A 27,102-nucleotide genomic window follows, 5' to 3' on the forward strand; every position below is an offset into this window, starting at 1 on the left:
AATAATTTGATTTGGTTAAAGGCAAAACTGGGTCAAGTGGTCTTCATAAAAAGTGTATCCCTATGTTTTAGCTTTCCATTGATGAAATATTAGGTCATTTGGACCAGTATAGAGAGAGTTATGACCAAATGAACACGTACTATTCATTTGATCATTTTCTGGGTTGGCAGTTTTACTGACCCAACTTGTGCTAACAATTTGAATTAGTTAAAGGCAAAACTGGGTTAAGTGGTCTTCATGAAAAGTGTAGCCCTATGTCTAAACTTTCCATTGATGAAATTTTAGGTCATTTGGACTAGTATAGAGAGAGTTATGACCAAATGAACACGTACTGTTCATTTGGTCATTTTCTGGGTTGGCAGTGTTTGGTCATCCGGGTTTGGGCAGAGAATTGGTCATGATTTTGACAGAATTTGAGCAGGGTTTCTTCTTGAAAAATGAAGGTTTGGATGTCTCAAAACACCTCCAATTAGCCTCATACCAATTGGAGTCACACATTGTCAGTTAGGGTTCAACAAACACACTGGACTCATTGAGTCCCAACCTGCAGAAAATTTGACACTCCCAAAATTCAATCTCCTTCTTCTCCAAACTCCAATAAGCATACATGTCACTTCTATTATCATCAATCTCAACACAATTAGGTCAAATTCAAAAATGTCACAAAATCCCCACTTTTAAGTGTACAAGCCTAATTTCAAATATCAAATTCACATATATAACCATCAAATCAATTCCCACATATCATATCTTGTTAATTAACTTCCCTAACTAAACTAAAACCAACAAAATCCATCATTTTCATGGTTCCTCTAGGGCTGCCAAATTTAAGGGTTTCTTTCCCAAATTTTTTTTTTAATTTCATGTAAATCTTCACTTGGTTTAGCATGATTTTCATGCTTAAAGAAGAGATTAAGAGTTTTGAGCACTAACCTTTTTTGGTGTCTTGCCAAACTTCAATTTTTTTTGCTTCTTTTTGGTATCTATAGCTTCCTTAGGGTGTAGGAAGTATTTTTTGTAAAGGGAGCTATGAGTTTTGGTGTGTGGAAGCTTGGAAAATCAAGCTTGAAAGCTTGACAAAAATGTTGGAGAGAGAGCACAAGGGTGGACGGCAAGAGAGAGGGAGAGTGGGGAAGAAGATGGGGAGAAAAGTAGGTGGGTTTTGTCTCTTGTGCTTTATATATTTATGTGTACTTAATTTGTTTTAAATTTTCATAAACCTTTTTCTTTTCTTTTCTTTTCCTTTCTTTTCTTTTCTTTTCTTTTCTTTTCTTTTCTTCTCATTTCCCTAATTCAAATTCATAATTTTTAATTTGTGTTAATTATTTTATTCTCTAAATTTTTATTTTGACATTTAGGTCAAAATTCACCTTTGGAGGTGAAATGACCAAAATGCCCTTCATAATACATATCCATTTATTTTTATGATTTTATTTTCTCAAAATTTTTCCTATAATTTCTTAACATTTATTTCATCAATTTATGCCTCCTCACTATAGTCTAAGCATAGTTTCAGACATTTTGACTATCCGAACAGACATTGGTTGTCGAAACAGTAAAATGTACGGACTACCTATGGTGAGGGCGTTACATTTTTATTTGTTTATAATATATGAGTGATGATATATTTTTATAGATCCATGATAAGAAATGCAATTTTATTGAAAATCTAATTGATATGTAAAGATTAAAAATAAAATATTAAAATGAGAGTATTATAATTACGAGATATAAATTTTAGTAATTAAAATTATATATAAAAAAATTAAAAAAATTAATAAAAATTGAAATATTAAAATTTAAATTAAACATCTAAAAACTTGATTTATATTAAAATTATGTATAGCATAAGCACTTAAGTAGTATTAAAATATGGCTATAAAATTAAAGGAGAACTAGTCATTTTATCCATGCGTTACATGGATTATTTATTATTTTAATAATATAAATTTATATGTATTTTTATATTTTTATAGTTGTATTATAAAATTTTATTAATGATAAAATTTTTAATTAACTATAATTTTATTTTAAGTATGGATAAATAAATAAATTGATTAACATATTATTTTTAAATTGTGAACAGAAGTTAATAATGATTTTTATGCTTCTTAGATATTAAATAATTTTAAACTCTTAATTTTTTATACGAACATTTATTTTTTTAAGCATAATATATATTTATGCATATAAATAAATAAGATTTGGCAAACTGTTTATTAAATATAAATCTCAAGATTTTGAAAAAAAATATATATATATATATATATAATTATGTGATGAACAATTAAATTATCAAAATCAGAGAGTGAGGGAGATTTAAATAAGTATTATATTTAATATCCAACATAAGTGAAAAATAAATTTATTTTTTAATATTAATAAATTTTATTAAATTTTAAAATTTGAAATTTAATAAATAATAGATTATTTATATTTTTTATTATTTTATATATACATGTTATTGAATAAAAAATTAAAATTAATATTTAATATCTTTTTTAATTTAAATTTTAGAAATTAATTTATAAACTTATTTGCATGTTTTAATTTCAATTTTAATATATATATATATAGAGAGAGAGAGAGAGTACATTGCCGTTCTTGGACCGGCACTTTGACATTTCTCAGATTGACCCTTCACAGACCCGCACTTCGACGTTCTGAGATTGACCCTTTCTTTGGGTTGAAAGCCTTGTTAAAGCTACAGGTGTTTGTCTCTCTCAAGTTCACCGATTTTTATTTGATGAAATTGATCTACACGCTTACGTTGTCATTGACTATGGCATGATTAGACTCAATTTTATTATATAATTTTTCCAGCTCTGCTTGCATTGTAAGTCGTAAAAAAAGTCCACAGGCTGGCCCAACCAGCCTGTGACAAAAATTTGAGTCTCGCACCTGCAACAAGTAGGGACCTTTGTCAAGAAATTAAAATTAAAATCAAATTAAATTATAATATTTTTAATTATTTCTTATTTAAATAAATTAACTAGAAATAAAAAGTATATATATATATATATATATATATATATATATATATATATATATATATATATATTTCAAATATAAAAAAAATACATCATTGCAAGGAAGTTTAATCTTTGAATTTATTGCATATATTTGTGATGAGTGAAATTTACAATTTTTTAATATTTATGTTTTAATACATGTATAGATAATTGGTGGATCCTATAAAATTATATCTATTAAATAATTACCAAATAATTTCCTTTTTTTTTTAAATTTAATAATTAAAATTACTTAAATATTTAACTTCTATTAATTTATCGTTCCATATATGAAATCACAATTTCTCAGGTTAAAGTCATGTAAATACCGTGATAAATGTTATCTATTATTAAAGTGAAAATTTCCCTGATAAAAAAAGTAAAAATTATCATTTTTTTTTTTACTTATTGACTCAACGCTTTCTTTTTTCTCCCTTTATAAGTAGTATAATTAAGCAGTCCGTGCCATGACACCTTTTTTATATCTTATATTTAACGAAAGAATTAAAAAATTGTTTGGAAAAGAGGGAAATGGGTGGACGGAAAGCAATGCTTTCAGTCACACAGTGCCTAATCTTTATTATGCTGCATGCTACATTTGTAAACTTAAATGTAGCTGTAGCTCCCGAAGAGAGAAGAAAGCTTGCCACCGATGCCTCAGGTAGGGACAACTTACTGCATCTGTTTATATCCTTCTTCTTGCTCATTTATGTTCTCTCATTTGCCAGGCTTTATTGATGATTCCGTATTGGTTTACGTTTCTTTTGCTTGATGCTGTTATAGCAATTTGCAGTTTCTGATACTCGGTTTATATATTTTAGTTTATATATTTATCAAACTGAAATTTCATTACTAAAAAAGAAAATATTATATTACTAAGAATTTGTTTGAATCAATCATATATATATTTAGTAGAATATCCAATTAACTTTTTTTTTTCAAAAATTCTATAAGGTTTCATAAGCATTGATTGTGGGGTGGGTCAAGATTATTTGGACGAGGAAACTGGAATATTTTACAAGTCTGACAAAGATTTCACAAGCACTGGAGAAAACGAGTATATAGCTCCTGGATACTTTGGGCGCATATATCAGAGTGTAAGGTTCTTTCCGAAAGGAAGAAAAAATTGCTACACACTGAGACCTGAGCAGGGCAAAAATCAAAATTACCTCATCAGAGCGTTCTTTATATATGGGAATTACGATGCCAAGAATCAAATTCCAAGGTTTGATCTGTATCTCGGGGTTGATTTCTGGACGACAGTGCAACTTTCATATGCATCACAGCAAACATACTATGAGATAATTTATTTTTCTCTATATGATGCTATTAACTTGTGTCTTGTAAATACTGGCTATGGAACACCTTTCATTTCAGCATTGGAACTGAGACATATGAACCATTCCATTTATAGAATTGATTCCAGATCCCTACTTCCATTGGAAAGATATGACCTTGGCAACTCAACCAATAGCGATGTCAGGTAAATTGTTTCCTTTTTCTATTAACTTTATAATTATAGAAATGTTGCTTGCCACATATTTGACAAAATAAAGGAAGGATAAATACTTAATTTTTAGAAGAAAATAAATAAATTAAATAAACATTATATAAATGACAAATAATACATGTAATAAAAAGAATTAATACATAATTAATTATAACAAATTAATGGAAAATTGTCACTGTTTCAGGTTCAATGATGATGTTTATGATCGCGTCTGGTACCAATTTACTCCTAATGATTACATTTCACTGAACACCAACTCAAATATTGATGTCCAGAGCACCAATACCGTTGAAACGCCCGTTGATGTTTTCAGAACTGCAATCCAACCGCGAAGTCCCCTCAGATCAATTAATCACACCTTTATGTATAATTATTATTATGACTATGAATATTATGCTTGCTTTCACTTCGCCGAAGTATTACAGATTTCACAAGGCGAACCACAAAGGGAATTCTCCATCACTTTTAATGGTGACAACTATGGACCTATTACCCTCCAATACTTGAAGCCGCTCACCATTTGTACTCGACCTCGTAAATCAAGAATTATTGGATATGTTGAGTGTTTTATCATTTCAACTGCACAGTCTGACCTTCCACCTATCCTCAATGCCTTAGAGATTTTCGTTGTCTTGCTGCCCCTTGTTTCACAGACCCAGCAGATGGTAGGATTGTTCAATTTGCATTTCTCTTCCGCTCTGAAATTTTACATGATTCTTTCTTACCTTGTGCTTTTTCTCATGAATGATTGTAGTTGATGCTATAATGGCCATCCAGCAAACGTACAAGATTAATAAAGATGATAGCTGGCAAGGAGACCCATGTCTGCCCAGAAATTATACTTGGAGTGGCTTGAACTGCGGCTACGACGGCAATTCTCCAAGGATCATCTCTCTGTGAGTGCATTTTCAAATTATCCATCTGATATACAGCTTCTATGTTGATTAAGTTTCCCAATTAATTCTATCATGCATTAGCTTCCAAAAGCAATGACTAGATCATGTGAACTGCGTAGCATTACTTAGATACTGGCATTTTCAAATCATGAGCAGGAACCTCAGTGAAAGTAAATTGACAGGAAACATTTCTCCCTCATTCTCCAATCTCAAAGCGATGCAGTCCTTGTAAGTATTAATTGAATTGAATAAATGTTTAGTTCTGAGTTACATTGTACACAAATACCAGCAGGCCCAGTACCATCTGCTGTTCTAGTTACAATTAAGATAAAAGTTTCATTATGCAAGTCTATTAATGTAGAAAAATAAAAAAAATCTAACAAGTATCCGTTTCTTTTTCTTTTAGAGATTTATCAGGAAATGAACTGACCGGAATTGTTCCAGAATTTTTAGCACAACTGCCAAATTTAACTGTTTTGTAAGTTAATGAGTTTTGATATAGCCATGATAAGTTTCAGCTTAGAATATGCAGGTGATTTACTTCATGCTTTTTTTTCCAGAAATTTATCCGGAAACAAGCTCACAGGTTCAGTTCCTCAGCCTCTTGTCCAAAAATCTAACAATGGACTATTGCAACTGAGGTTAATTTGAGCTCTCTTACATCCCTCAATTTTAGCTAATCTATATAGTTGCTTAAAACTTGACAGTTTTCAAATGCTTTTACTTTTTTTTTTTCTTTTCAAGTGCGTTTCCAACATATAGGGTGAATAGTTAGTTGGTACTTGATGAAAATTGGAGGATGAGAAGGATAGACTTAAATGAAACTTTTATTATAAGGGACTGAACCGTAATTTTACAAATCACCCCCACACTTCTTTCACTCACGCACACAGCACTCTCACCACATTAACAAGCATTAACAAACATGCACTTGTTACACATGCACACACAAGTATTTCCTCTATGGAGAGAGAGAGAGAGAGTCGGTGATGATATTTCAATACAGTTTCTCTTTATGCTTAGGAAGCAACATGCATTAGCAACCTCATCGTCAGTAAAATTATAATTGATCACTAAGAAAATTAATGATGTTATGCTTAATGGCAGTTTGAACAGGAATTCACATCTATGCCAGACATATTCCTGTGAGAAAAATAAGCACAATTTTCTTCTTCCAGTTGTTACATCCGTTACAACAGTCATGGTGCTTCTCTTCCTCAGCAGTATATTTGTCTGTCGGAGAATGAGAAAACAAGAAGGTAATTTTTCATTTTGCAATCATTTCTGCAAGCATGATTTTACTAGTATTTTTTGTTACTCTCAATTTGTATCATTCAAACTCTTATCTATTTTGATGCTTTCCCAGCAACATCACAATCTAAGAAGGAAGGATCGATAATTTCAAAAAATCGATCTTTTAGTTATTTAGAGATTGTTAGTATTACTCGTAACTTTGAGACCACCATTGAAGAAGGAGGGTTCGGAAAAGTTTACTTTGGGACTCTGGAAGATGATACTCAAGTTGCAGTCAAATTGCTCTCTCAATATTCAAGGCAAGGCTATAAGGAATTTCAAGCTGAGGTCAGATTCTACAAGTCTGTCTTAATTTGAATTATTTATTCTTTCTTTGAACCATAACATCAATACATATATCATTATTACCTAAAATGGTAGCAATTTGATTTGCAGGCACAACTCTTGATGATTGTTCACCACAAGAACTTGGTTTCTCTAATTGGCTACTGTGATGATAGTCATAATAAGGCACTGATTTATGAGTATATGGTTAATGGAAATTTGCGAGACCATTTATCTGGTAACTACTATAAATCTCTTAATCACATTATCTATTTGTCTATATATGCTGATCTAACTAGAAATTCACTTTTTCAAAGAAGAAGCATTGGTAAAAGTACCTCTCTTGTCTTATTTCTATACTTCATTGAATATTCTAAAAATTATTTAAATACAATTCAGAACATATATTGTATGCAGAGACAAGTGGAATTACTTTGAATTGGGATGAAAGACTACATATTGCAGCAGATGCAGCCCAGGGTTCTCCAGCTGATCCACATATTCTTTAATTTTCCCTTCATTGATAATTTTTTGCTCCTTTATGTTAACCAATGTCTAAATGGAATTGCAGGATTGGAGTATCTGCACAATGGTTGCAAGCCACCTATAATCCATAGGGATTTAAAGACTTCCAACATCTTATTAAATGGGAAATTGCAAGCAAAGATAGCTGATTTTGGGCTATCAAGAGCTTTCACAAATGAAAGTTGTTCACATATAACAACTCGTCCTGCAGGCACATTTGGCTACCTAGATCCTGAGTAGGTGTTCAACTGTACATTTATTCTAATGATCTCTAACTTGTTTAGCTAATGGTCTGCTAATATCGAGTTGCTTCATTTTTCAAATAGGGCACAGGCATCAGGAAATTTTAATAAGAAAAGTGATGTATACAGCTTTGGGATCACTCTACTTGAGCTGATAACTGGTCAGCCTGCCATAAAAAGAGACGTCAATGGAGAAATCATTCGAATACAACATTGGGTTATACCAATAATTGAAAATGGTGATATTAGAAGCATTGTTGATCCCAGACTACAGGGAGACTTTGACACAAATTCTGCCTGGAAAGCTGTGGAAATAGCCCTGTCGTGTGTGTTGAATACTGCAATTCGACGGCCAGACATGAGTGATGTATCGAGTGAACTAAAGGAATGTTTGGCTATAATAAATCTAGTAACACCTGTAGTTGGATCTCAGAGGATGGACAGAGGAAGAACAAGATTAATTAATTCACTCGAAATGAGGTCTTCGGAAATCGACACTGAAATGGCTCCTAGTCCTAGGTAGTCTCACTCTGTTGGTCGATCAATATCAAAATTTTTTTTTTCTTGTTAGAGATGTATTACCTACTAATATTTTCAATTTGAAATGATATTGCAACTTACTTTAGGTTTTTTAAAAAATATATATATTACAACAATATATGACAAAACGTTGTATTTGTATATCAAAATATCAATATACTTTTTGATAAGCAAAAATAATTTATTAAAAAGAAGTCTGACCACAACTAAGACCCAAAAGGCAACTGATCACAAAATATATATTTGTCCATGACAAAACGTTATATTCGTAAACGTTATATTTGTATGTTAAAATATCAATTTATCTTTTTTTTTTCTTCTTTTGGTTAGTATATTCTCAAATTAATATTCGCACAATGAGACTACATTTCCTCCCTGAGCAAATATCAATATTTTTTTTTTAATAATTAAAGTGATACCAAAACAAATCCAATGTTGTAGTCATTTATAATATATAATAATTTAACTATTTATTATTTGAATACAATTATTTCTAATATTATTTAGATATAATTATTTAAATATAAAAAATTTGAATGGAAGGAACATTTCATGAGTAAAATAAAATTTAAAAAAATATAATTATTTCAAGTTAAAAAGAGTAGAGGAATTAACAGTGAATTTGAAAGAATGGAATATTTTATTGACGAAATCTAATCTTAAGAATTAAATTGTTTCTTATAAAAAAAAATAGGAACTGATTCCTATGATTTTTACATACCTCAAGAATTAATTTGTAATTTATCCTTATTATAATTGATATAAAAACTACTATGATTATGAGTTGTATTAAGCTTATTGTCCTATGCAAAAAAGTCACTAACAAACTACAATATTCAAGATCTAATCTAGTACTGAATTGAAATTTACTGTGGCAAGCACGTCGCAAGTTTAAATGGAAATATTATTACAGGTGAGACACGGAAAAGATTATGTACTAAAGCCTTTTTTTTTTTCCTCCAGTGAAAGGTTGACCCAAAGGCCAAAAAAGAATGAGAGATTGATGAGCTCTACTATGTTACTCTCTCGACTTTCTTAGCTTTATATTTTGACATTTTTTTTTTTCAGTTCATTAACAAATAGATGACGGGACAATAGCCTAAGATAGAATTAAGAGAAGAGAAATATATCATTTGATTTGTTTATTTATAAAATTATCCCTAATTTCTAAACCTAAATGCATGTAATTTTTTTTTTTTTGAACTAGTTAGGTAGATAGGTGAAAAAAAAAAAAAAAGGGAAAAAGGAGTGCAACCGACCCATAACCAAGACTTCAATTCTCAGAAGACAATAAAACGTGACGGCCATAAGAACTTCCAAAGTCATCATAACTCAAATTACTGTGTTGGTTGGAATTAAGCCTGTGACTGCGAGAACTTTCTAGGGAAGGGAAAAAAAATATTGCATTTAAATGAAGGCCCATTAAATGATGGGTTGAAGCCATATTTAAGGAAGCACTATTAATTTAAGGATAAATTATAATTTAATCTTTAAATTTTAGTGAAATTTATAATTTAATATATGCATTTTTAAAAGTAAGTAATTTATTAGAGATATTATCAATATACAGGCAATAATTATAAATGAAAACTACTTGTTTATATCACAATTTAATATTAATATTTTTAGACCTAAGCTAATTAATGGATTTGAAATATTAAATTAAGTTACTTATTTAACGTGGCATGACTCATAGCTCAAGCTGGTAAAAAATCAATAGTTAGTGAGTATTAATTATTTGGAGTTAGAATAGTTTAATAATTATCTATATAAGTGGGTGTTATTTATTGGGTAGTTCCAAATATTTAATATCTAAAAATATCTACTGAAAATGAGCATGAAAATGAAATAGTGGGAAAGTGGAGAAAGTGGTGTAAGTGAGTAGTTATGGGAGTTATGGATGGTTGTAGAAATTTGCTTAGTGGTGAGAAAAATGTGCAAGTGGTGGAGAAAGTAGTCACCACCAAACTTGACCACTAAGTAGCTCTTCTCCTATAAATAGACATGTTGGACTTCAGTTAGAAGATAACAGTAACCAATCAATCAATCAACATTTGACAGACACAATATCTTAGCTCAAATTTTCTTTTAGTTAAACATTTTCTTTACATTTTCAATCAATGTTTTACTTTTCGCTCTAGCGTCAACATAATTCCAGTCTTTATTTTCAATTCAAGCAAACAATTTATATTTTCTCTGTGAATATTTTCATTCTTATAATCAATATTTTCAATTTTCAATGCAATTTACAATTTCTTATTCATATTTCAATTCCTGCAAATCAGCTCTTTAATTTTTCAGCAAGCTAATTTATAATTTTCAGCAAATGTTTACATTTTCAAGTAAATCAGTCTTTCAATTTTTTTAAAGCTCTCATTTACACTTTTTGCACATATTTGCATTTTCTCAGCAAGTAATTTATTTTTTCAATTAACCGTAAATTTTACCTTTTTTGCACAGATCTATTTTACAAAGCAATCAACCATGAATAATATTTACTTTTCAAGCACAATATTTACTCTTTCATACACAAGTGATCTTTTAATTTCTTAACAGCCAATTTAGCACTCAAGTTTTTCAAGTTGATCAAGTAAAGATCTTGATAAAGCGCATTCTAGTGGAGTCAAGAAACACAAGAAAAAATTCGGTCCTTTATTTCTCATCAATTGCTCTGATTAGAAGTCAGACAGGCATAAACACATCTATAAATTGGATCATATGCATCCCTAGCATGCCCACAATCCAACTCTCATGTGCGAAAAATGTCATATCTGCTTTTGACATGTGTAAATTAAGTAAAATCAATTTCATGCAAAAATAGTTTTTGGCATGCCCAGTGGGATAGTCTTACATCAACTTTCTCAATCCTTCTCCTTCAACATTCAATTCACATTGTCATACAAAATTTTTTGGACATCATGCCCAAAACAAGGATTTGTTATGAAAAAGAAGCCACAGGGTTGGACCCAAAAGAGTAACTAATGAAGCTAAACTCAGTGACAATGGATAATAAAATCCTAACAATGCATCACCTACAGGACAAGAGGTGACTCTAATTGCATTTGATATAGCTAGCATTAGCACTCAGATTGCTCAACAAGTGATAGAACAAATTAGAGCTAGCATTAAAGCTACTTTTGAGACTAACTTCAAGACTGTCTTTTCAGTTAGAATGGATTAGTTGAGAGTCCGTAAGGAATCTACCTAAAGCTAGACCGCCCGAGGGGCAAGCGATGATATTAGGTAGTCAAGCAGTGACTAACCTACAGGCATCCAATGAGGTGCAAGTAACACCAACCCAGGAAGAGCAACATTACCAACTGCCTCAAAGGAGAGAAACAACTCTAATGGCTACTCCTACACAAGCAGTAAGGTCATTCAATGGCTAACATTAAGGTAATTTCTATGCTACTAACAATCCTACCACTCACCCACATATACATAATGCTGCAAATGTAAATAACATCCTAAATAATGCAATGAATAATGCTAGGATTAATTATGTAGCACCACCACCACCTATACATGTAATCATATTATATCACCCTAAACTTCACGTTAATCGTGAAGCCCTTAGGATAGTTGCTGAAGAGTTGTATGGACTTGGCTTCATCAGATAGGTTATCCTAAGTTTCAAAAAACCTATCCAAACTAGATGAATATAAATAATCCCTTCCCTAGGGGTTATAAAATACCTGAGTTCACTTTTTTCTTAGGAGATGGGTCATAGTCTGCTTCATAATATATTCGTAGGTTTACTATGCAATGTGGTGAGCCTGCTAATTATAAAAACTTTAACATGTTTAAGTTACGGTTGTTTTCCAATTCCCTAATTGCAGTTGCATTTTCTTGGTATGCTTCATTACTTAGAGATTTTGTAAACACTTGGCAAAACATGAAGCACTTATTTCACACATAGTTTTATAAAACTGAACATGAAGTGTTTATTGCCCTAGTTATCTAAAATTTACCAAAGGCCAGGAGAGTTTATAGATTCATACGTTTCTAAGTTAAGAATATGCACAACAAATGCAAAGTATTTTTGCCTGAATGTAAGTTTATTAAATTGGCCCAAGGTGGTTTAGATATTAAACTTAGAAGGAAGTTTCAAGGATGGAGTTTAAGGATTTCTTTGAGTTAGTTGCGAAAGTGGCAAGCTGTAAAGAGCTGCTTAGGGAAGATAATCATAAAAAGATAACTTCCATGGGTGCGTATTTTCAAAAAACTTTTCATGATTATGGTATTATTAATTTTGTTGATGTGGGCAGCAATGTTTTTCTTGTGTTATCTAAACTAGCAAAACCTCCAGAACCATAGAGGAAAACCTCTTTTAACCCTCTGTTGCACTTATTTTTAGGGTAGTTTTACATCCATTTTGCCCTTATATTTTAGTATATTTTATTTTTTTAGCTTTATTTTAACTTTTTTGTTAATTTTAATTATTTTATATGTGATTTTTGTAATTTTATTATTTTGAATAGGCTTTGTGGTAAATTGAAGGTCAATGAATGCATTAGGAGGTGATTTGAAGAAATTTGGAGCCCTTTAAGCATGGAGAAAAGTTAAAAAAATCAAGCTTTGGAAAATTAAGTTGGCCAAAATTTGCTTGAGATCTTGCTTATGATATTGCTTAGGGCATGTTATACTACTTAACCTAAAGCCTGGGGCAAGTCGCAAGTCAAGCGCCGCTTAATTCCAACATATTTAGAGTTTTATTCTCCAAACCTTCCGATATTTGCTTGGGGTCTTGCTTGAGATATTGCTTAGAGTAAGCGGCAGTGCTTAAGGTACAACTCAGGTCAAGCTGAAAGTTAAGCATGAGCAGAAAAACTCATTTTAACAACCTGTGGAGATTTATTGAGGATCTGCTTAACCTTGAGCAGACAGAGCATATTGAGGCCGAAATTCGCTGAAGATGTTGTTTAGGGTAAGCAATACCCTAAGCAGATTGCCCAAAACATAGAAAACTCTGCTGACTGGACATTTTTACACTCACTTCCTATCCACTCCTTGGCTCTTATCCATTTTTAGGGCAACTTTTGGTACCATATAAAAGCATCATTTTCTAGTTGTTGCCACAAGAAGTAGCAACAAGAAAGAAAGGAAAGGAAATCATAAAAGTAGAATGGGTGGACAGTCGCCATCAATTCTAAAGAGAGGAGCTGCTGCCGCCATTTCTGGAAGCTCCAGGATTCAGAGTTTTGTATTCTTCTACCTGGGTTTTTCTATTTTTAGTCCCCTTATCATGTTTTTCTTTACTTTTCCATCAATTTCTCTTATAAATACTAATATAAGTGAGTAGAATCTTTGGATTTTGGAGTTAGAAAATATGTTTTAGATTAATTTGTGGATCTGGACTGGTTATTTCTATATTTTATATAAATATGAGTTTTGATTTTTTTTTCTTGTGTGCTTAATTTACTTGCCTAATGCTGGTACCCATTAGGCATTGTGTTAATCTTTGATTAAAGGACCAAAAGGTAAAGATCATTGATAGATAACCAAGAATTATAACTTAAAATCACATAGATTTAGAAATAAACTAGGGTTTTAAGAGGATCTATTGATTGGTCATAACACTTAAAGAGTTTTAAGTTAATCAAATATCATACGAAAGCAGGTTTGGTTTTCTTAAAATACACTTTGATTTGCATGAAAAAGATATCAAAGGAATTTAGGATCAATCACCTTCAAACTCTATTTTCCCTTGAAATTGGAAAAATCAAGACAAATCCCAATTAATTTACACATCAACCCCTAACTCTGGAATCATTTTACTATTAATTAGCACTTAATTTCAGTTACCCATTATTAATTTAGTTTAAATGTATTTAGATTTTGAATTTATTCCCTTGCTCTTTACTTATTTTGTTTAGATTTATCAATTTTACCTTATTTATTTACATTTACATCTTACTTTCATTGATCATTAGCTCAAATAATCACTTCATTCATAGTTTAGTACTGAAATGGCAAATTCTCGTAGGAACGATACTTGAATTATCACTTTATTACTTGATACGACCTGCATACTTGCAGATTCACCCATCAAGTTTTTGGCGCCGTTATCGAAGAATTGATTTTTGTTTGATATTGAATGATTATTTGTTTGGTTAATTTGGGTATTTTATTTTTAATTTCTTTTACTATTTTACTTTGAGGATTTGTTTATTTTCTTTTTTAGGTACTTTTATTTTATGAGAAGGATAAAAAGTGAAGAAATTAATTTATTCTTTGATCCAAAAATAGAAAAGACAATAAGAGCTTTAATAGCAGAAGCTAAGAGGAGAAAAGATAAATTTAGAGCTCAACAACAACAAGAAAGAGCAAAAGAGCAAGAACAACCATAAGAAGAAATGGCTAACAACAACAATAACAACCGTTCTGTGAAGGATCATGCCTATCCTAACATTGAGGATTTTATGCCAAGTATCACAAGACCAAGAGTAGAAGCTAATAATTTTGAATTGAAGCCTACACTCCGTCAGATGGTGCAACAATCACAATTTAGGGGAAGTCTAAGTGAAAGTCCACATGTGCATCTAGCACACTTTCTTGAAATCAGTGATATGTTGAAGATAAATGGAGTTTCTGATGATGCATTTTGACTCAGATTATTCCCTTTCTCTTTGAAGGACCGAGCTAAAGAGCGGTTACATTCTTCGCCACCGGGTTCTATCACAATATGGGATGAACTTTCTCAAGCATTTTTAGCTCAATGTTTTCCACTAAGAAAGATAGCTAAGCTGAGAAATGAGCTGAATTCTTTCAAACCTAGAGATGATGAGAGCTTGTATGAAGTATGGGAGAGATACAAGATTTGCAAAGGAAATGTCTACACCATGGGATTCCTAAGTGGATACTTGTTTAACACTTTTACAATAGAGTTTCACTAGCTATTAGAAGTACAATTGATGCATCTTCTGGAAGTGATCTTATGGAGAAATTTGAACATGAAGCTTTTTCTGCTCTAGATAAAATTGCTTATAACAACTATCAGTGGAGTTGTGAGAGGAATGAGATTAAGAAACCAGCTGGTATATTTGACCTTAATGCCATGAATATGATTAATGCTAAGTTTGATGCTTTGACAAGGAAGATGGACAAGCTAAGCATGAAAGTAGATTCTTCAGTTAGAGGTTCTAATAATTTAGTAGATGTTGGAGCTGCATATGTCAGCTGTGCAACTGATTTTCCTGCATTTGGTTAAGACTTTTCAAGTGAACAAGTGGATTATGTGGGAAACTATAATCAAAGACTAGGTGGTAACCCATTTTCTGCAACTTATGATCCAGCATGGAGAAACCACCCTAATTTCTCTTGGGGAGGTAGACAAGGACAACACCAGAATTTTCAGCAACCTTCTGGGTATCAACAACATCAGAATTTTGAAAAGAATAGAGGTCCTCCTCCTAGAATTCCTAAACCTTAAAATGCACCTGCTCCACCATAACCACAACAACCTCCACCATAACAAACACAACTAGATAAGATAGCTAGATTGGAAGCCATGATTGAAACTCTAATAGCAAGCCATCAAAGTCAACAAGATATGATTTCTCAATTAGCATCTAAAGTGGATCAAATGGCAACATACAACAAGATGTTAGAGAATCAAATAGCTCAACAGGCTAGCTCCTCAAACAACAAAGCATTTGGGAAGCTTCCTAGCCAATCAGAAAATTCAAGGGAGCATCGCAAGGCTATTACATTGAGAAGTAAAAAAATATTGGAGAGTGGAGATAAAAAGATTAAAGAGAAATTTGAAGAAGAGAAAAATAGAGAAGGAGATGAAAAAGCTAAAGTTGAGGTTAAAGTTGAGGTTAAAAAGGAGAGTTCAGTGGAAGAAAAATGAAGTAAAGAAAAAGAGAGTGAAGAGGAAGAACCTAAATATGTAGCACTCAAGGCTTACATGCCACCTTTACCATTCCCACAAAGATTTTAGAAAGCAAAGTTAGATAAACAATTTAGAAAGTTTTTGGAGGTATTGAAGTCTTTGCAAGTGATTATTCCTTTCACTGATGCCTTAGCATAAATGCCTTAATATGCTAAAGTTTTGAAGGAGATTTTTTCTAATAAGAATAAGTTGGAAGAATTTGAGACAGTAGCTCTTATAGAAGAAAGCAGTGCTATCTTGTAAAATAAGCTTCCAACCAAACTGAAAGATCTTATTAGTTTTTCAATACCATGTCACATTGGAGATATCAGTATAGATAAAGCTTTATGTGATCTTGGAGCCAGAGTTAGTCTAATGCCTTTGTCTATTTATGAGAAGATGAAGATTGGAGAAATGAAGCCCATTACAATTTCACTACAGTTAGCAGATAGGTCTATTAAATTTCTAATTGGGGTGATTGAGAATGTTCCTCTGAAAGTTGGGAAATTTTTCATACCAGTAGACTTTATAATATTGGAGATGGAAGAGGATGTATACATTCCTATTATTTATGGTAGACCTTTCCTTGCTACTGCTAGAGCTGTGATTGATGTAAAGAATGGAAGGCTTACATTGGAAGTTGGGAAAGAAAAAGTTAAATTTAATTTGTTTCAAGCAATGAAAAAGAAAGATGATTCAAATTCATGTTTAAGAGTTGATGTGGTAGATGAGTTGGTTGAAGAAGTGTTTAAAAAGCAATATCCTAAAGATCCCTTAGAAGCTTATTTAGTTCACAACATCAAAAAGGGGGATGAGATTGAAGAAACTGTAAAATATGCTCAAATTTTGAAAGGAAATTCACCTTTGCCTATGGCTAATACTAAGAAGATTGGAGATTTGAAGCAAGATGCTACTTCACCGCCAATTCTTGAAAGAAGTGAAGCACCGAAGGTAGAGTTAAAACCTCTTCCAACAAATCTCAAGTATGTTTTTCTTGGTCAAAATTCTACATATCCTGTGATTGTTAGTGCTAAATTGAATGATTGTAAAGTTGAAAAATTATTAAGAGTTCTTAGATAGCATAGGAGGATAATTGGTTATACCTTTGATGATATTAAAGGAATACATCCTTCTGTGTGCATGCATAGAATTTTGTTGAAAAATGATCATAAAGCCTCTAGAGAGTCACAAAGAAGATTGAATCCAAATATGAAAGAGGTTGTGAAAAAATAAATCTTAAAATTGCTTGATATAGGTATCATTTACCCTGTTTCTGATAGCAATTGGGTAAGTCCAGTTCATGTTGTGCCCAAGAAAGGGCGCATCACAGTAGTGAAAAATGAAAATGATGAACTAATACCTATTAGAACTGTAACTGGATGGAGAATGTGCATAGATTATAGGAAATTGAATATTGCAACTAGAAAAGACCATTTTCCATTGCCATTTATAGATTAGATGCTTGAGAGATTAGATCATCATTCTTATTTTTGCTATTTGGATGGCTATTTAGGGTTCTTTCAAATCCTTATTCACCCATATGATCAGGATAAAACCACCTTCACATGTCCTTATGGTACCTTTGCATATCGAAGGATGCCGTTTAGATTATGTAATGCCCCAGCTGCATTTCAGAGATGTATGATGTCCATTTTTTCTGATTTCATTAAGGATATTATGGAAGTGTTCATGGATGATTTTTCTGTGTATGGTAAATCTTTTGATGAATGCTTATCTAACTTGTCTAAAGTTTTGTAGCGATATAAAGAGTTTAATTTAGTTTTAAATTAGGAAAAGTGCCATTTTATGATACAAAAAGGAATTGTTTTAGGATATCTTGTGTCAAATAGGGGTATTGAGGTAGATAAAGCAAAGATAGAAATTATTGAGAAAATGCCACCCTGACATTTATGAAAGGAGTGAGAAATTTCTTGGGGCATGCTAGATTTTACAGAAGATTCATCAAGGATTTTTCCAAGATTTCTAAACCTCTTACTAATTTATTGAGTAAAAATGTGGAATTTCATTATGATGCTGATTGTATGAATGCTTTTTGCAGGATAAAAGAAACTTTGATATCTGCTCCCATTATGCAGCCACCTGATTGGTCATTACCTTTTGAGTTGAGGTGTGATGCAAGTGATTATGCCATTGGGGTTATTTTAGGACGAAGGAAAGATAAGAAGGTGTACGCAATCTATTATGCAAGTAGGACCTTAGATGATGCTTAAATAAATTATTCTACTATAAAAAAAGAATTTTTGACAATGGTATTTGTAGTAGATAAATTCAGGTCCTATCTTATGGTGTCCAAAGTAATAGTATATATAGATCATGCAGTTATCAAGTATCTTCTTTAGAAAAAAGAGGCTAACCCTAGGTTGATAAGATGGGCATTACTCCTTCAAGAGTTTGATTTGGAAATTAAGGACAAGAAAGGAGTAGAAAATGTAGTAGCAGATCATTTATCTAGATTGAGGCAAGAACAAGGAGAAAATTTAGGGAAAGAGCTTCCAATAGATGATTATTTTTCTAATGAGTAGCTTTTGGCAACCATTAGTGCAAAAATCTCTTGGTATGCATATTTTGTGAACTATTTAGTGTGTGGAATCCTTCTACTTGATTTGACATTGCAATAAAAGAAGAAATTTCTTTTTGATGTGAGGGATTATGATTGGAAAGAGTCATTCTTGTTTAAAAGATGTGGAGATGGGCTAATTAGGAGATGTTTAGCTGATGAGGAGATAGAGGATGTCATTAAAGATTGCCATTCTTCACCTTATGGGGCTCATATAAGTGTTGCAAAGACTGCAGCAAAAGTTCTTCAAGCAGGGTTCTTTTGGCCACATTTTTTGAGATGTGAGGAATTTTTGAATTCATGTAATAGGTGCCAAAGGATAGGAAATATCTCAAAAAGAGATGAGATGCCCCTCCAAAACATATTAAAAGTGGAACTATTTGATGTGTGGGGTATTGACTTTATATGACCTTTTCCATCATCATTTGGGAATAAGTACATCTTAGTTGGAATAGATTATGTGAGCAAATGGGTTAAAGTTATACCATCTCCAACAAATGATGTTACAGTTGTGGTCTTTTACAAGATTTAGAGCTCCACGTGCTATTAAAAGTGATGGAGGTTCTTACTTTTGCAACCATCAATTTGAGAGAATATTACAAAAATATGGAGTTAAGCATAAGGTTGCAATACCCTACCATCCACAAACTAGTGGTCAAGTGGAGATTTCAAATAGAGAGTTGAAAAGGATTCTTGAGAAAACAGTGAACAGTTCAAGAAAAGATTGGTCATTAAAGTTGCATGATGCACTCTAGGCTTATAAGATAGCTTTTAAAACTCCCATTGGCACAATCCCTTTTTGATTGATTTATGGGAAAACTTGTCATTTGCCTTTGGAGTTGGAACATAGAGCATATTGGGCAATAAGGACACTAAATTTTGACTTAAAGGCTACTGGGGAAAAGAAAATGTTACAATTAAATGAACTTAAGGAACTTAAACATGATGCTTATGACAATGCCGATCTTTATAAGGAAAGAACTTAGAGATGGCATGTTAAGTACATTAGGAAGAGAGAATTTAAAGAGGGAGATGTTGTTCTCTTGTATAATTCTAGGTTAAGGTTGTTTCCTAGAAAATTGAAGTCATGATAATCAAGGCCTTACCCAGTTACAAAGGTATATCCATATGGATTTGTAGAGATAGGGAATGAAACCTCAAGTACTTTCAAAGTTAATAGGCAAAGACTAAAGCACCATATTGTTGGAGAGCCCACACAAAAGGTTATAGAGGTTTCATGGCTTAGTTCCCCAACTAAGGATGTTTAGGTGATTGGAGTGGAAGGTCAAGCTTAAGACCTTAAACAAGCATTTCTTAGGAGGCAACCCAAGCGTATCCTTTATAGTTTATTAATTTTCTATTTCATTTCATTTTAGTTTTTTTCCCTCATTAAACTCAAGGTGATATTTGTTTATCTTTTATAGGTATTTCATGAAGATTGGACAAAATTTGGATTTGTAGCAAAATGGGAAAGAATTGAGAGAAAGCAAGTATAAAGCAAAATTTTGCATTTTTCTAGTTCCTGTGAATAGTGACACTTTTAAACTTATGTTAACTTGCTAATATTGAAAATCTACTTGATAGCACATGTTTAATTTTGTGTTTTGTGAAATTTTATGAAATGCAACTTGAATGAGGATCAATTTTGATATTTAGGACTGATGTGAGCTTTATTGAAGTGCAAAAATTATGTTTGTTATAGTTTATCTTTTAGTGTATATATGGTTTTTATTGTTTGTTGGAATTTGTATGTTTTTATTCAAAATACTGTTCATACTACTATTTATGGTACTGTTCATGTTGTTTTAACAGCTAATTTTCATGTCTTTTATACAAATTTTGAGTGCTTAGCATATGTCTTAGATGTTGCTGATAAAGTTATTTTAGGTTTAAGTTTAAGCTTAAGTTCACTCACTTAGGTTGCAAGGGTAATTGCAAATTTGTGCTTAAATTTGAGCTTATTGGTCTTCAATTTCTACATGTTTGTGGGATGCTTGATGTATTTTTGAGAGTTAATATGTTAAATTCTTCAATTTTTTGGAGTTAGTGTGTATTTGGTTATTGCTGAGGGTCAGGATAGCATTTTACAGCATTTGGATTGTTTTTGGTAAGTGAAATCACAAATTTTCCCAAAACCTGCTGAAACTTGCTGATGATATTGCTAACCCTAAGCTGTACCCTATGCAAATCCTACTTAACCCTAAGCAAATTTGTGCAGACCCTAAGCACTACCCAGAATCTTTAGTTCTGTAACTTTTACATGCTTACCCTAAGCAGCCACCCTATGCAAGTCGTGTTTAACCTTAAGCAATTTTGTGCTTACCCTAAACATTACCCTAAGCCACTGATTATTTGCCCTAAATTTTAAATGCCTAAGTTTCTGCCCTTTATCCCATTTTCTCACTCGAAAAACTAAAGTCCACTACTACTCTTTTCACCCTTTTCTAGCAGTTTCTAAGGGAGTTAAAGGGATTATTTTTTTTCCTATTTAATGGTTAGAACCAAGATTTGGTCCACCCCCAAAACCCGAAAACCCAAAATTTTCCCAAAACTTCAAATGGCATCACCTTTTGCAAACTTTAGTCCATCTTCTGCCTATCCTAACCCTAACCTAAACCCACCACCACCACCATAATCACCACCACATTCACCACCATTTCTACAAGACCAAACACCTTCCCTCATTCCACCAATGCCTCTCACACCACAATAAGAAACTCCCATAGAAACCCCTGTTCTTGCCCCTGCCGTTGAAACCCCTATTGAGACACCCATTGTCGAAACTCCAGTTCAAGAAACAACAGAACCAATACCTGAACCTGTGCTAGCTCAAGCCAAACCTAAAAGCAAAACCAAAATGGGTGCGGGTAGGACCAAAAAGGCTTCTGTTGCGAAAAAGAAAGGGTTATCCCCTGTTCCTATGGACTTAGGATTTTCACCTAGGGTTACCTAGGAGCCAGTCAGTAAGAGAACAAGGTTAGCTTCATCAATTTCATCACTAGTAGCTCCAGTCCCTGTTTTTCAGTCACCATTGACATGTTCTTAGTCTGCTAGTGCTTTAGTAGCACCATCAGCATCTGTAGATGACATAGAGGAGGTAACTTCTCTATTACCTTGGGCTTTTAAGAATGTAGATATGAAAAATACATATGAGAGTTTAGTTTCTAAACCAATTTCAGCAACTAAGTATATGGATGAGCAAATTTTAAGAGAATTGGGTATACATGATGTTGTGTTTGCTTATTTAGATGCTGTCAATTGGACTGAATTTGCTAGGATTAAGGAACCAGTGTATAAAGACCTAACCTTGGAATTTTTGAGTTCCCTAAGGCTAAATTTCAAACCTGATGTTCCTGGACATAAAGATGTAATTTACTTTAGATGAGCTGGTGTGGATAGAGAGCTAGACATGGGCTCTATGAGTGTAATTTTTGGTTTTAAGGATGATGGATATAAGTAGATTGAGTGGCAGGGTACTATCCATGATCTTGTGAAGTTTTGGAAAGAAATAGCCCCTTATGGAGGCTATTATAGGCGGAGGACAGCAAAGGCAACTAGGATTGTGGATCCTGTGTTGAAATATCTTCATAGATTCATATCTTATATTGTCTTAAGTAGAGGGCACAACAATAGTATTGTGGGTGCTAGAGACTTATTTTTCTTATGGTGCATGAAGGAGAGAAAACTAGTTAGCACAACTTACTTTTTAGCTACTCACTGACACCAAACTGTTACCAAGCACACCACAGGCAGTATAGTTTTTGGGGTATATATAACTGCCATAGCAAATTCATTTAACTTTGATACCAACTTGTACGAGCTTGTACTTATTTCTAGTGAATCATACTTGGATAGCACAGTGCTACTCCACATGGATTTGTGTGAGAAGAAAGGGCACACTTATGTGTTATTGCAGCAGCATAGTGAAGCTCGTGGTTCTGCAGCACTAGGTGCTATGCACCAGCAAACCCTGTGCAGGTACCTGAAGCAGCTACTGAATAGCAACCTTCACTAAAAATTTTATCAATTTTAAAGTCCCTTGAAGCTAAAGTAGCTAGCTTAACTGCTCAACCCTCAATTTCCACTACTGAAACCACTGAGATCCTTACTGTTTTAAAGGTTTAGAAACCAAGATTGATGTTTTAGGCAAGTAGTAGATTAAGCATCAGAAAAAGCAGGATAAAAAGCTTAAGAAGAGGTTTCTATCTCTCAAAAAGCAACAGAAGAAGCAAGAAATCCAAATGTTGGAGCTTTACAACAAGTTGGCTCAATCCTATAACAATCTATACCACTGGGGCCAAGATATGTTCCAGTAGATGAAAGATCTTACAGAGAACCTTGAAACTGCCACTGAAGCCTCAGACTACTAGGAAGCCCCTGTTGAACCTGAAGCAGACCCTGATGCAGCAACCCTTGTGCCACCTGCAGACCCATTAGCAGTAGCAGTAGTTTAGGCTTTGTTCCAGTCTTAGTTTTAATTTTAGTTTTAGTTTTTGTCTTAGATTTACTTTTTTAATTTGGTTGTTGAATTTCAAACTTTGGTAACAGTTGTAGTTTATTTTATTTTATGATTGTGTTTGCACTTTAAACATTTCCTTTAGCTTATTTTATCTTATTTTATTATCTAATATGATTTTGTAGTTGTGAATATGGTTATTTTATGAATGCTTTCTGGTTTGCTTTTTGAGTTAATTGTTTAGTTATATTTCATTGCATTTTTAATTTTCTTGCACATTATTTTTGTACTTTATATTTTATTCAGTCCTAATTTTGTTAATATTAATGAGTTGCATAGTTTACTTTGAGTTGAATATGTTTAACATCATCATGAGGTAACAACTTACCCTTCTGCTATTTATGCTTATGGTATGTTGCCAATGCTTATGCTTTTGCTTACCCTGTGCAACAGGTTAAGCAACATCTTAAGCAACTTCTTAGGCAGTGTAAATTCATACATTTGGGATACTTTTTCACATTTTTTCCCTCTAAAACTTTACTGTTAATATCTTTTTGAGCTTAATTTTAGAATACTTGAGCTTATATTAATTTAATTCCCAATTGCATATATCTTATGAATTGATTAATTCATATAATTTTACCTATCATTGCATTCATTTTAGACATTAAAGACAATGTCTCATTTGAGTTTGGGGGTGAGGGCAAAATTTTTGTAAAATTTTTTAAAATTTTTTGAGCATTTTCATACACTTTATTGCATTTCATTTATTCATACATAGTTAATCCATACACTTATACCACACATATGCCAATACTTATACACATATACTCGCATATATTTTTTATATAGATTACACTTAATTTTAATTTGATTTATGCATTCATTTTAGGATCATGCATATCATAAAAATAAATTTTTATCTTATCCTTAGAGGATTGAGAATTGCTTTGAAGAGTGATAAGTGCATAATTTATTAATTTTACTCTCATCACAGTTAGTGTTTTTAATGTGTTTTTATGTTTAATTCAGTTGGTTAAGTATAGTTTTCTATTAGGCATATGTTTAGAGAGTTGTTGAAATAAATTGTGTTAAATGGAGAAATTTGACTCTTGCTATATTTTTCAGGGTTTTGGTGAAGTTTCGGAGCAATAGAGTGTGGAAGGAAGCTTGGAAAGGTCGAAGGATTGAGAAGTGTGGTTGATACGAAGTACACGGGTCATGTAACTTGACCCGTGTAAATCTTGGAGACCCGTGTAACTTTCTGCCAGAAGAACTCCAGAGAACCGAGGAAGAAACAAAGTACACGGGCCATGTAATTTGACCCCTGTAAATCCTAGATACCCATGTAACTTTCTGTGCCAATGTGAGACAGACCCACTCAGCTCCAGTAAGTTACATGGCCCTGGGCCATGTAGTGATACAAGGGTCATGTATCTGTCGATATTCAGATTCCTGATTTCGCTCCAATTGCAATTTTTGACAGAGACTCTAAAAAAAACTAACCCTAGACCATTTATTATAAATAGAAGAGATAGCAGCCGCCTCCAGATATATTGGGACGCCTCCAAAATCATTCAGCAGCCTCTCCATTCATCTTTTAGAATTCTTCTTTATTTTTCTGTAAGCCATGAGTGGCTAAGTTTTTAATTTAGTTCAAGGGATTCAAGTTCTTTTGCTTAATTTGTAAGACCAGGTTCTTAATTTAATTTATGTCTTTTTGAATATCTATTGTTTTCTGATTTATTTGTCTTTGATCTATTGAATGATTTGCTAAAAAGGCCTATTAGTTGATTGTTTGATGAGATCAATTGCTAGTTCATCTTCATAATCCGTAATTGTTGTGTAAGATTGAACATAAGTAGCAATTAGGTTTTATTGATTATGATCCCAGTTTTCGATAATAACCTAAGGAAACAATAGGGTAGATTAAATGATTTATGCTTCATAAATTGTTGTTCAGCTTAACTACTTCCTTTTCTTAAAGCAATTATTTAATTTGATGAGGATTGCTTAATACCAACTCAGTTAATAATTAGAGTCAATAGGAGTGCTGGGCTCGAATTGATGAGTATAGGGAAGTCAGGGGTTTATCACGCTGTTTGGTAAATCTACGTTAAGTATTCAATAAGATATAATTGTATTTCTTTTGTCCATAATCAAATCAATGCATTGGAATGAGAATTACCTTGGACTGAAGTTTGTTTAAATTTAGATTTTCATATTTAGTTCTTAAATTTTTGCTTTCTTCTGATTTTGTTTTACAAACCCCCCCTCCCCCCCAATCTTTGTCTATTCCATTTTCCATTACACAAGTGCACGAAATTTAATAATTCAGTCTCTAGGGTTCAACCTGGATTTACCATTTGCTATAAAAAATATTTCATAGTTGGTAATTTCAGTTAATTTAATTTCTGGTGGATTCGACACCCGCCAAGAATTTTGGCGCCATTGTCAGGGATTGAAGTTTATTTGATTTTCGTGTTTTTAGTGTTAGGGTATTTTGTTATTAATTTTGTTTGTGAAGTGTTGTTATTTTTAGGTTTTTGAACAAAAAAAAAAATTTACGGTGTTACTATTCATTAAAAATTTTGGTTGAATTTGGAAGGTGGCCTATGCCTATTTTGAAGGAAACGACGCTCTGATCAAGACCAATTAATCCATAGGATTCCTTGGCCCCACCCTCTTGAGGCCAAATTCAATTGTTTTCTAGGGTTTTGAGGCATTTTCCTATTTTTACTTTGATTTCTCTTTGTTTATGATAAGAACTTCTCAAGCTAGTGAGTTGATCTTTGATCCAGAAGTAGAAAAAACAGCTAAACAGTTGAGAAAATTAGCTAAGCAAGTTAGGCTGATTTCGAGTATATCTGAAGGAGTCCAATCTCCAAAGGAGCTAAGTTCGGATTCGGATTCGGATTAAGAGTCAAATTCCGAAAACGAAACCATGGCTGCTGTTAGGACGTTGAAAGAGTTGGCTGCTCCTGATCTAAACCAACAACCTTTGTGTATTCAATACCCTGCTTTAAATGTTGCTTTTGAGTTGAAATCTAGACTAATCCATTTGTTGCCTAAGTTTCATGGTCTTGCAGGTGAGGATCCACATAAGCATCTAAAGGAATTTCATGTTGTGTGTTCCAGCATGAAACCTCAAGGAGTTTCAGAGGTTCAAATCAAGCTTAAAGCTTTTCCTTTTTCACTGGAGGGCACAACTAAGGATTGGTTGTATTACCTTCCTTCCGGATCTGTCTACTCATGGAATGGGATGAAGCAGATATTTTTGAAGAAGTATTTTCTTGCTTCTCGTGCTACCAACATAAGAAAAGAAATTTGTGGAATCCGGCAGTACAATGGAGAGAGCTTGTATGAGTACTGGGAGAGATTTAAGAAGCTGTGTGCAAGCTGTCCCCATCATCAAATAAGTGAGCAGCTTTTAATTCAATATTTCTATGAGGGACTTCTACCAATGGACTGTAGTATGATAGATGCTGCTAGTGGAGGAGCTTTGGTTGACAAGACACCAAAAGAGGCAAGGAGGCTAATTGCTAACATGGCAGCAAACTCTCAGTAATTTGGAATGAGAATGGATCACACGCCTATAAAGGTTAATGAGGTAAGTACATCTAACCTTGAGAAACAAATTTCAGATTTAACTTCCTTGGTGAGGCAGTTGGCTGTAGGGAACATGCAAACTGTTAAGGTATGTGGAATTTGTTCGGGTTTGAGTCATGCTACTGACATGTGTCATGCATTACAAGAGGATGAATCAATGCAATAAGCTAATGCAGTAGGACATTATGGACAACCACAACATAGGTATGATCCCTATTCGAATCCTTATAATCCAGGATGGCGAGATCATCCCAATCTGAGTTATGGGAATCAACCAATGC

The 27,102-nt window shown here is 32.8% G+C and overlaps 2 non-coding genes and 1 pseudogene across 2 annotated transcripts; 1 reads left to right on the forward strand and 2 right to left on the reverse strand.

Moving 5' to 3' along the window:
* The first annotated feature begins 3,514 nt into the window (after positions 1 to 3,514).
* LOC131177618 (probable LRR receptor-like serine/threonine-protein kinase At1g05700) lies at positions 3,515 to 8,329 on the forward strand (annotated as a pseudogene).
* Positions 8,330 to 15,045: 6,716 nt separating this feature from the next.
* Positions 15,046 to 15,151, reverse strand: LOC131177623 (small nucleolar RNA R71). Its single transcript, XR_009147006.1, has one exon. It is a non-coding gene; the product is annotated as a small nucleolar RNA R71 (small nucleolar RNA).
* Positions 15,152 to 26,522: 11,371 nt separating this feature from the next.
* LOC131177625 (small nucleolar RNA R71) lies at positions 26,523 to 26,629 on the reverse strand. Its single transcript, XR_009147008.1, has one exon. It is a non-coding gene; the product is annotated as a small nucleolar RNA R71 (small nucleolar RNA).
* Between the last annotated feature and the right edge of the window lie 473 nt (positions 26,630 to 27,102).

The sequence above is a fragment of the Hevea brasiliensis genome, unplaced genomic scaffold (assembly GCF_030052815.1).
Source record: "Hevea brasiliensis isolate MT/VB/25A 57/8 unplaced genomic scaffold, ASM3005281v1 Scaf66, whole genome shotgun sequence".
Lineage (NCBI taxonomy): Eukaryota > Viridiplantae > Streptophyta > Magnoliopsida > Malpighiales > Euphorbiaceae > Hevea > Hevea brasiliensis.